The sequence below is a fragment of the Vicugna pacos genome, chromosome 14 (assembly GCF_048564905.1).
Source record: "Vicugna pacos chromosome 14, VicPac4, whole genome shotgun sequence".
Taxonomy (NCBI): domain Eukaryota; kingdom Metazoa; phylum Chordata; class Mammalia; order Artiodactyla; family Camelidae; genus Vicugna; species Vicugna pacos.
In genome coordinates, this window is record NC_133000.1 from 6,413,435 (window position 1) to 6,424,881 (window position 11,447).

The window sequence follows — 11,447 nt, forward strand, 5'->3', positions numbered from 1 at the left end:
TTTTCCAAAAGGGGGACCACCCAGGGTAAGCAGTTCATTGTCAGGATGTCTGGTCACTGTGGCTTGGTCCTGATAATTATCTGCTATTTATCAGACAAATAATCTGGTGTGACCCCTGGTTTCATCAACTGCTTAACTCAACTGGGGTCACAGTGTCTAGACCTGGAAGTCAGAAGCCAAAAGGAGTGTTTATGAAATAAGTATCATGTGCTCCACCCTGAGCTAGGCCCCCTGGAAAAGAGACAAAACAGTGCAATAAATGATCTTTGACCTTAAATCCTTTGGGAGACAAAAAGAACAAATACAGAGTATTTAGCACAGGGAAGCCGTGAGGTATGCGGGCTTTGGAGTCAGATTTCCTGGATTCGAATCCCAAGTGCAATTTTGGGCAAATTCACCTTCTGAATCTGCTTTCTCATCTGCAAAATTAGGTGGACATTTATCTCGGAGTTATTTTTAGGAGAGATGGAATCAATGTTTGTATGTTGTAAGAATTCAACAAACCTTACTAATGGTAGTTAAAGGATGCACGATCTTGACTATAAATGCCAGAGGGATTCAGAGGGAATAAAGAGCATTTTGGATTAGGGAGAACAAGGCAGTCTTTCTCGATTAGCTAGATCCTGAAGGAAATACAAACTCTGGGGAGAGGAAGGGTGTCTGATGGGAGGAAGACACAGAGACCAGGGCAGAGTAGGAGGTGGGGCGGCTGGTTGGCCTGGAGGGAAGAGCTCCCATTTTGGGGTGTAGGGGTGGAAATGCTGAATGAATGAGGGCCCCCCCTTGATGGAGGATCCTGAAATCAAACTAAAGGATTTTAACCTAATCTAACTGGTAACATGGAAGCACCGTGATTTCTTTAGCAGGAAAGTGCAGAGAGCATGCCGTGGGTTAGAGGGACTTACCTGGTGCCACGGAAGAGGGTGGTTAACTGGGGAAATCAGGGCTGGGAGACAAGGTCCAAGCCAGGCCCTGTTCCAGGCCCAATGGATGAGGGGTTAAGTGAAGGTAGCCCCAGGGTGGATGGGATGGAATAAAGCTGGTGCTCCCTTCTGCACTAGACAGACCCGATGCCTGGGTAACCACTGAGAGGGAGGGAGAGGGAGGCAGAAGGGAAGCGCCAGGAAATAGTTGCCCGCTTTTCAGCCAAAGTTCCCCAACCCTTCTCATTTTACCAAGCGTAGGGCCCTAGAACACAGAGAGACTAACTGGCCCCAAAAGTTAGGGGGCCACCCAGAAAGGGAGCTGTGTTCTGGCCGCCCAGGCTAAGAGGCATGGAGAGTGAGTGACATCGTCCCCGTGAGGGTCGTGTGGGACAGCTCAGCTGTAATACTCAAGGAGCATGGGTTAGGGGTGAGTTTTGGAAGGAAAGAGCAGAAGGCTAAGACCCCAGTCTCAGAGGCATGAGCAAGGAGCTGAGAGGAACTAGCAGAAGCCGAGGGAGGAAGGCAGTCCAGGCGGAAAGAGCCCGTCAGTAGTCAAGCATCCAGGGAGCTCAGGGGAGATGAGAGACTGAGAAATGCCCTTTGATTTATTAGAGACGGAACCCGTGGTGAGCAAAACGCCAGTGGAGGAACAGGAACACAAGCCAGATTGCAGGGCTCTGAGGAGGGAACGTGGAGGAAGAAAATGACACGTTAACTAGGAGAGATGTGGAGAGAGGGCAAGCGCATACTGCGATTTCCCGAAATAAAATGAGTTTCTAAACGGTACTGTAATCGCAGGAAAATGTGACAGAACCCAGTGACGCTAATGTAATTCTCACTGATAGATTATGTACTGGAAAAATCTTACAGACCACACGCAACACAGAACTTTTGGGTATATATCATGCTAACGTTAAAAAAAACAAAACCCAGCACACTGAGATTGCTTTTGTGTCCAGACTGAGCAAGAAAATGGCATTATCTACTGTGAACGCCACATCCTGTGAACTTGACAAAGGCCATAGCTCGTTCCGTGCTGATCCACCTGAGCTCAGAGACCACGTGAAACTGAGCAAGTCCAGAGTTGACGCCACTTAGGCCTTCGGTTACCTTGGGCTCATCACTCAACCTCTTTCTGCCTCAATCTTCTCATCTGTCAAATGGAAATAATAAAATCGCCTGCCCCAGAGGATAATTGTATAGATTTCACAAGATAAGTCATTCAAAGCAGTTAGTTACTGTTGTGCCTGGCACTTATCCAAGGAAACATTGTTTAGTCACGTGACACCATCCGCAAACTAGCAGCTCTAATTTCATACAAGAGACAGCAGCTCTGCTGTTGCACACACCCTGCTATTATGCTGGCGTTTCCTCTGTGCCAAATGCTATTCCAGGTGCCAGTCACTGTGAGAAATGTCCCAGAGTGATCCAGGTCCTCCAAGTACAATGTCACATGCAGTGGGGAGCTGCCCCCGTGACCTCGGTCCGGGCATTTGGACAGGACAGTCTGTCCAGGACCACGTCCCGCTCAAGGTTACAGCCGCTCCACCTGCTGCGGATGAAAGCTTGTCTGTTTGAGGGGAAACAGAGAAGCCTGAAAGCGATCACTCCCTTTTAAATGGAAAAGGGCTGCTGGATGCTTCTGCTGGGAGAACACAAGCTCTTCATGTGCAGGAAATAAATGGAATGTGTTGGCTTTTTACTTCTGAAGAGAATTTATTTTTCTTTTCTTTTTTAAACTGTGTTGCAGAGATGTGTGAACATTCTGTTTTTGGCTTCTGTCGGTGAACTATTAAGGTAAATATTGAAGTTTAAGTCTAATTTCTAAAAGAAGGGGAATAACACATTTTTGAAAAGCAAGTTTTATATAACTGTTGCCATGGGGTAAAAGACTAAACCCAGAAAATGCTCTTAAGATAGCTTAGGGTTTGGATTCACTTTTTCTTCTTCTTTCTCATTTTCTCATCCCCACCCCCTGCTGTACTCTTTTCCTGCTCTGCTCTGATGCTCCCCCATCATGGCTGCGGCGCCACTACCGACCTCCAAAGTCGGCACATTTATCGTTCATCTGAGAAATGTTTTCTGAGGATATATCAGATCATTCTGCTGGGTTCAGAGGACAGAGCAGTGAAACCAAAACCAGCCACGGGGAAAGTCAGGGTGGACATTTCTACTAAACATACAATCTTCAGAGGGTCAGAGAAAACAACCGCCTGTGTTGGTAGGGGTGGGCAAGGTGGGCAAGCTGCTGTAACTAATAACCCCCACATTCTTTCCAGATTCACGCATTTAATGGGTGGCTTCCATGGGGTGATTTGGGGATCCAGGCTCCCCAAGGGCCTTGGAGCCTCTGCATCCAGGCAGCATGTTAAGGAGGAGATCTGAGTGAAGGGTCCTGTGGGCAGCCTTACGGGCGCGGCCGGGAAGGGCTGTGGGTCGCTTCTGCCCAGATGCCCGGAGTCAGGCACACGCCCCCCTGATTGCAAGGGAAGCTGGGAACAGTGAACAAGCACGGAGGGCAGTGGGTTTGGAGCGTAACCAGCCTGAGTAGTCACATAGCCTGCGAAGGAAGAACCAGGACAACAACACACTGTATGTTTCCTGTGACATTCTGGCTGGTGGCACAGAACCCCCTTGTCACCAGGGGTTCCTCTCTTCCCGTCACCTCTCTCTTTGCCCCTTCTTCCCTCTCCTCTTTGCCACTGGCTGGCCTGCTGAGTCCAACTCCTCTCAGGCTCAGGGAGTGGCCATCTTTGCTTGGCTTCCAAACTTCATATCTGAAATGCGATGGGGAGCCGTCCATTCTGGGTCTTCAAATTCCTCTCCCACCTTCAGTGCTCAGATCAAACCCTGTCTCTTCGCAAGGCCTCCCTGATCGGCACACACAGCCCACCCTCTGCCCCGCCGTCGTCTGCCCCTCACCCGGGCCCTTCCCTTTCACCACCTCACCTTTCTGACAGAATTAACGCCATTGCAGAGAACAGCACGTGTCACCCAGCCGGCAGTCACGACACATCTGCGGAGGGAAGAGAGTGAGATGACAGGACCCACCAGCCCAAGCTCTGTGCCCTGAGGCTTGGCTGCAGCCAGATCCTTCCCACTGCCGCGTGTCCTCCTCCATGACCCAGAGACACTACTGTCTGCACCGCCCTTCCCTCCAGAGGGGTTTTGAGATTTAAATGAGGTCACTCAGGTGTATCCAGAAAGAGAACAAGGAAGGCTGGTCCCCAGGCTTATCTGACCAAGAGGCAAACACGAGGTGTCCTGGGGAGGGACTCAGGTGAGTCCCAGCACCTGCCAGGGGGCAACACCCCCCCCCCAGGCTGTGTCAGCCGGACCGGGAAGTCACGGAGTGCCTGTCCGTGGGGCTTCTTGGAAACAGGAGGTGTCCTCTGAAGTCAACAGGAAGGAGAAGTCTGGAAAGAACAGCCTGGTTTCTGGCTTTGAAGTCAGTAGAGGAATAGCTTTTGCAAGCAACAGATCTAGCTGGCTAAAATCGCTCTGTGATCAGAGCGCTGCTTAAAACCACATTTAATGCCTGAAAGGCAAGCACGGCTTCTTTCCACATTTAGAAACCTGTGAGCAAATGCAGGCTGCACCGGGTTCTCCTGAAAAGGCTTCATGTTAATGCGGATCACTGGCACCACACATTACGTGTAAATGCCCCTCTGCACCCAGTGGTTTTGCTGAGGAGACCTGATTCCTCTGAATGGCTGTACCACTGGTTGACTTTAAGTTCCCTGGATAGTGCAGGATCCACACTCTCTAGAGAACATTTCATTTCTGTTTGAGCTGAAGGAAAAATTCCTCTTGGAGCAAAGTGAATTATCACCCAAGTGTCTTTTGCTCCTTTCGCTCGTTTTTGGAAGCTACCAGAAAAAGGATGCTAGACACGGCCCCATTACACTCTCCCCCAGTTGGTCCTGGAGATGCCAAGTGTGCGCCGTTATTGGTGGAGATGTCCCAAGGTGTATTGGTAGAGACTCCGGGGAATGGGATGAGAGCTCTAGGCCCTGTCCACACAGCAGGAGTCCGCTGGGCCTGCCCAGCTGTCTCTCAGGGGAGGGGACACCCTGAATCCCCCTCAGAGGGAGGTCACCCCCCCATTCCTCTCAGTGGAAGCACACACCCCAGCTCCGCCTCGGGAGGAGGTCACACCCCAGCTCCCTCTCAAGGGGAGGTCACGCCCCCAATTCCTCGCAGAGGGGAGGTCAACCCCCAATTCCCTCTCAGGGAGAAGATCACACGCTGATTCCTCCCAGGGGGAGGGGAGGTCAGACACCAGCTCCCTCTCAGGGGCAGGTCACCCCCTCAGTTCCTCTCAGGGGTACATCACACCCCAGCTCCTGCTCCAGAAGAGGTCAGTCTGGGTCGAGTGTTCTGTCACTGTTGGTGGCTGGGATTCCAAGGAAACAGCTGCTGGGTCTTGTCACAGCCACATCTAGGGACAGAGAAGCACAGAGCGGGAGGGAAGTGCTGGTGGAATTCTCAGAGGCTGTCTCACCCCACGTGGGGTGAGTCCAGACTCAAATGGCACAGAGAGGGCACCCAGAGATCTCAGCCTCTCCCAGACACCAGCAGCACCCCCACAGACTCTCCCACACACGCCCCAGAGATACCCGCGAGTGTTCCCACAAGTAAATGCACAGACCGTCGTCACAAATGGTCACTGCCACCTCCTCCAGAGACACTCTCAGGCTCACCCCATAGACTCTCTGTACTCTAGTCACACTCACACCCCACACAGTCCCCGCTGTCACCACACAGACGCTTTACAGACACCCCCCACATCCCCCACGGACACCTCAAAATAAGCCCCCAAACCCTCGCACACAGCCCTCCACACATCTTCTGCCGACTTCCCTCACATTTACCCCAACACGGCTCCCAACTTCATCCTACAGTCTCCCCAAACAACACTCACAAGCACCCTAGAAAGCAGGGCCGTGCACCTGACACACACACGGGCGCAGCTCAGCCACCTCCAGCGACGCCGTCCCAGACGCCGGGCACGCGCGGTCCCACGCGGAGCCTGTGCGCACAGGGACAGACACGGCCGCGACACACAGGCACGTCGGTCCCCGCCCCTGCGCCTCCAGCCCCTCCGCACAGACCCTCACGGGCCTGACAGGCGCGGGCGACGGCACACGGACACCTCAGCGGCACTTCTCGGTTTGTCATTGTAAGCAGTCTTCCGGTTGTCGTCTGGAAACTCAACAGACGTCTTCTCAAAGCCGTTTAAAAACATAGTGCACCCTCCCCGGTCCTGGGGAAGGCAGCAGAAAGTGCTGAAGTGGGATCGAGTGGTGCCCTGGGAGCGCGGGCGAGGGCAGCAGGAGCGGCGCTCGGCGGCCCAGGCCCAGGCCGAGGTGTGGCTTCTGGGACCTGCTGGCCCATTTGTCCCCCAGTGGGAGGCTCTGGTCCTGCGCTCAGGGACGGCTGTCCTCCCACACAGCCCTGCAGCTGGTCTTCCTTACAAGACAAAGGCAGAAAGAAAGGAAAAAATAACGCTCTAAAAACCCCTCCAATTCTCTTAGAAAATAGGTGCTCCCAAAGAGAGGTAGAATCCGGTGGCTGTTAGAGGAGGAGGGGAGAGAAAACAGATCAAAAAGAAAACCCAGAGGACAGATGAAAGGATGCGGATGCAAGAAATAGCCCAGACCAGCTGGTGGCCATCTGGGAGCCACGGAGAAAGGGAAGAACCAAGTTGGTGAGTTTCTAGCAAGTGGGCACAGTTTATCATGAGAGGAGGTTACTGCTTTGAGGAACTGGAAAGAAGCCAGAGCCATTAAAAAAAAATCGAGCGGTTTCTCTGTGGATTGGACTGTAGGGAGTTTGCTCTGGTCTGAAGTAAACTAGTGAAGGACATTATCATTTTAGGGAAAGTTCGGAGGCCCCCGAGGCTGTCATGTTATTGAGGCTTCATCTCTGGATGTCAGTGTAAAAATGGACAGTGGAGAAATGGGAAATATATTTGATTATACCTTATACAGAAATTTTTTAAAACATCAAATAAGACCACAAGGAAGGCCAGTGATTATAGGATAAGCTGTAAATTATTGTATTCAATTATTTTGATTTTGGTAAAAATTTGCGGTAAATTGAATGTGTTTGCATAGGAGCTGTCTATAGACGGGAAAGAGATACATTGTAAAATCAGTATGTACTGAGCAACATAGCGAGATAGTATGTATCTACTCAGCCCACAGAGAACTGGAGGCTAGCCTGTCTGAAAGTAAGCTCATTGTGTCTTTGCCGTCCACCCAAGATTAGCACATCTTTTCTCTTCCTCTGGACCTGATGATAGCTCCACTTAGTTCCCACAACCAAATAATCGGTCACCAAGTCCTGTGTGGGCCCTCCTTTCTCTCCCTGCAGCCACTGCCCTGTTCAACCTGTCAGCATCATTACAGCGAACTCTTAACTGGCCTCCCCAGCCCTAAGATCAAATCCCTGCACACCATCCTCTGTATTTTCATAGGGTAGTTTCGTTTAAAAAAAAAAAAAGGCTAATCTAATTTCTGCTCATCCAGTGTTTGTTCGAGATGCTTGGGACACATCAGGGAGCAAGACAAAGATACCTACCCTTATAGAGTTAGAGTTTAATGGGAGGAGAAAGACCATGAGCATAATATTTTATTAGATATCTTGGAAGGTGATAAATGCTGGGGAAAAGAGAGGAAAACAAGCAGGGTATGGAGGACCAAGAGTGCCGACTGTGTGTGTGGTTTTACATAATGCGGCCAGGAGAGGCCTCACGGAGATGTTGGCGTTTGCTCAAAGCAGGTGAGGGAGTGAGCCCCAGGGATGTCAGGGGGAAGCACATGCCTTGCAGACAGAAGAGCCAGAGATGTGCCCTAAGGCGGAGTGTACTTGGAGGGTCCGAGGAAGAGCAGGGACCAGCATAGCTGGAGCAGAGTAGACGCAGGGTGACAGCGGAAGGCATGAGGTCAGAGAGATGTGGGAGCTCAGGTCACATGGTCCTTGTAGCAGGGGGGACCCACTGCAGGGCTTTAAGCAGTGGGCGACATGCTCTGACTCCTGTATTGAACAGTCCTTCTGGTGATGATGGTGTCTCAGACCAGGGGTACCAGAAGAGACTGTGAGAGGCTGTGATGTCGCTGTCCTGCTCAGAATCCTTCAGTGACTCCCCTTGGCTTTCAGATAAAATCTGAACTCTTCTGTGTGACCCATAAAACACTTCAGGATAGCAGCCTTGCTTCTGCTTCCTTTTCCGTATTCATCGCTCCCTGGCACTTTCACAGCTTCAAAGCCCACCATGTTCTCAAGCAGATGAGCTTCTGTCGAGCATCGCTGTCTCTCATGGCCCCATGCGTCTGTGTAGATGGCTTCCCCTGCCCGCACACAGTGCCCTCGGGGCCTTCACTAAACACTTTCTGCTCGGGAAGCCTTTCTCTCCTCTGGGAACCACGCACCCCTAAGGCAGTCCATGTGTACTTCAAGATTGGGATTATAGCCCTGAGTCAGAATGCTCTGTCCCCAGTCTGTCTCTCTCACCAGACTGGGAACTCCTAGAGGATTGAAATGGTGCTCTTATTTCTGAGTCACTAGTACACATTGGATGGATGGATGGATGGATGGATGGATGTTGGTTCTTTCATCAGATCTTGAATTCTAGGGATTTTGTTTTTAGGTTAAAATTAGTTAAGCATTAAAAAATGCTTTAAAAATGAACTATAAGACTATAACTTCTCCATTGTTGAGGAGATGGTGAAAGGAATGAGCTCAGGTAACTACTTGTGAGCATATATGAAATATAAATTACAGCCAAGTCCTTATTTTAGAGACTTTATCCCCATCCGTTAATTCATGCACAAAAGACTGAATCTATGTTTCCAAGCAGTAATTCCAAGGAGTTTAAAGACTTTTCCTAAAGTTTTATCTCTTGAAGTATGAGTGCGTTTTCAAGTCAATTACCTTTGATTATTGGTTACCATCTCCTCGATCTGCGTCTGTGAGCTTGGCCAGTTTTTATCTTCTGCCCCATCTTCTGTTACGCAGATTCCTTCCCAGAGATTAAATGTATCCAGGGAAGGTAACATAGATGATGAATGGTGCGATGGAGAGCTTGATGGAAGTGGGTCAGAAAAGCTTTTATTTGAGGGAAATTTAAATGAGAGAAGATTAATTGACAGGAAAAGTGGGTTGAAGGATTCTCAAAGTACCACGAAGAAATGTGCAGGCTGAGAAGAAGTATGTGTTCTTTGCTTTATTGTTGGGGAACAGACACTTCATAAAGTAACAATAGCAGACTTTCTAAACTGCTTCTGGAAAATTGTTTTTTAAAGAGAGAAGTTCCAGTAACTAGTGAGATCAGATTCACTGGGGTTTTGTTATGGAAGCCAAGTGAATCTAAACCATAACATAAATCTTAAAAAGACAACAGCGCCGGCGAAATGGAGATTGTCAGGTTGTCGGGACTGGTTCCGCAGTGCCTGCGATCTGAAAGCAGACACAAGAATGAGTAATGGGGCTTGTGAGCCCTGGACTTTGGAGACTGAAATCTAGTCAGTCTAAAACTCTCTGACTCTGTGGCTTAGGTAGATGGTGATGCGGGGGCTTGGATGGGAAGTTCAAGAAAACTCAGTAGTAAAGAACTTCATCAGGTAAGAGTGGATGAAAAGTTCTGTCCAAGACATGAGGTGCCCTGACATGAGTTCATCTGGAGAGAAAGTGAGTCCACACATAGAGCTCCCTCACTCCTGCGCAAGCTGAGACAGTCCGGCAAGGGTTAACCAGACTGAGAGGCAGGGCTAAGTGATCGCCAGTTTACCGTTCTGATAGGGCCACTATTCACAGAAGATTCTCAAGAAATACCTTTTGGATATATTGAAATTTACAAATCTAATACTTGAAAAGTAGTCAAAAGTAATGAGCAATTTCAATCAAAAAATACACTGCCAGGCTAGCAATTAAGAAGTGCAGAGATAACTGTATTATGACATAACTAATAAAAAGAAAAAACAATTACCAAGGGGAAAAAAACAATATTGGGACTGCTTTGGGAAAGCCAGTGTGCTTCTATCATTGCTGGCAGTATGTATAAAAACACCTTGCCTGCAGGTTTCAGTGCTACACAGATCACCACTCCAGGTTACATCTAATCTAATCTTTTCCCGGTCATCTCAAAGGATCCCTCCCAGCTCTAAACAGTTCTACAGTTCTGTGATTTGTTAAACCAAAAGAACATCAACTGTAGAGTTTTGTGTGTAGTTATCCATTAAGAATGCTTCAAGCTGAAATCCAGGCTGTCTACGTTTGAATCCTGGCGCTGCTACTTGCTAATTTTGACAAGTTATTTAAGATCTTTCAATGCCTCAGTTTACTCCCTCTGAAGAAATAATAATAGTGTCTTAAAAAGGGAATAATAATAGTGTTTAATCTCATAAGGTTATGTTAAGGAGTAAATGACTTAAGATGCATAAAGTGCTTGGAACAGTGCTTGACACATGGTAAGAAATTGATAAATATTTATTATTATAGTAACATAAAAAATGGCTAACAGGATAAAGGAGTTTACCTTTCTTTCATTAACAAAAATATCAGGATATAAGTGATTGCTGCCTTGGTTTAGCTTATCAATGATGTCATCAAGAGTCTTCAATCTCTACCATATCACTACACCATCTATAGCATGTTGGCTTTTTGTCCTTCAGCTCATGGCCTCATGGTCACATAATGGCTGCTGTAGATCCAGATACCTCACATCTCAATTACATTTAAAATCAGAAAGAACAACACCATCTAAGGGAGAGGAAAAGTGAGAAAGAAAAATGAGAAAGATAGAGAAAAAGAGACTATCTCACACTATTTTCACATTTTATGAAGGAGCAAAAATATTTTCCCAGAGCTCCTCTGCTGATTTCACCTTATCTCACTGGCCAGAACTGAGTCACATGACACCCCTGAAGTCAAGAGCCCTCTGCCTGGGTTTTGTTGGCAGGGAAGAAGGGAGAGAATGCCTGATGGGGACACAAGCACAGGTCCTCCACAGATACTCATTCCTCTGTTATACCAGCAGCTTTGTTCCTGCTTTGACTGTAAGAAGGACAGTCTGTCCCTCAGTGCTCGTGTGAATTAATCAATAATTACAGAGCTTTTATAACATGTGAGGTCACGGATGCCACCTCTAAGATCTTCCCATCTGCCTTCATGCATGATGCCTATGGGTAAGGTCCACTTCATTTTGAGACAGCCATTGAAAGCCCGGTATCTTCTTCTAAAAGGCTCTTTAAACCCCAGCTGGAACACACGAGGATGTTTGTTGGAGTCCTCAACCAGTCAGCCTTGATTGAGTCTCTGCTGTCCACTAGGCTTTGTGGGGCTCCAGGGAAGAACCCTTGCCTTCAGCATCCAATTAGATGCTCAGTTCTCCTGGAGTTCAGAAAAGGGAGCAATCAAGTGTTCTGGCATACAGAGAAGTTCCCATGGAGGATTTACTGAGGTCACAGAAAATGGGGAGGATTTATATGAGCCGAGGAGAGGAGGGAGGGAATTCCT

At 48.6% G+C, this 11,447-nt stretch overlaps 1 long non-coding RNA gene across 1 annotated transcript; it reads right to left on the reverse strand.

Annotated features, from left to right (window-relative positions):
- Positions 1-2,617: 2,617 nt before the first annotated feature.
- Positions 2,618-4,236, reverse strand: LOC140685481 (uncharacterized). The gene is made up of 2 exons (XR_012058719.1): positions 3,876-4,236; positions 2,618-2,715 (listed from the first exon to the last, which is right to left on the reverse strand). It is a non-coding gene; the product is annotated as an uncharacterized lncRNA (long non-coding RNA).
- Positions 4,237-11,447: the final 7,211 nt, after the last annotated feature.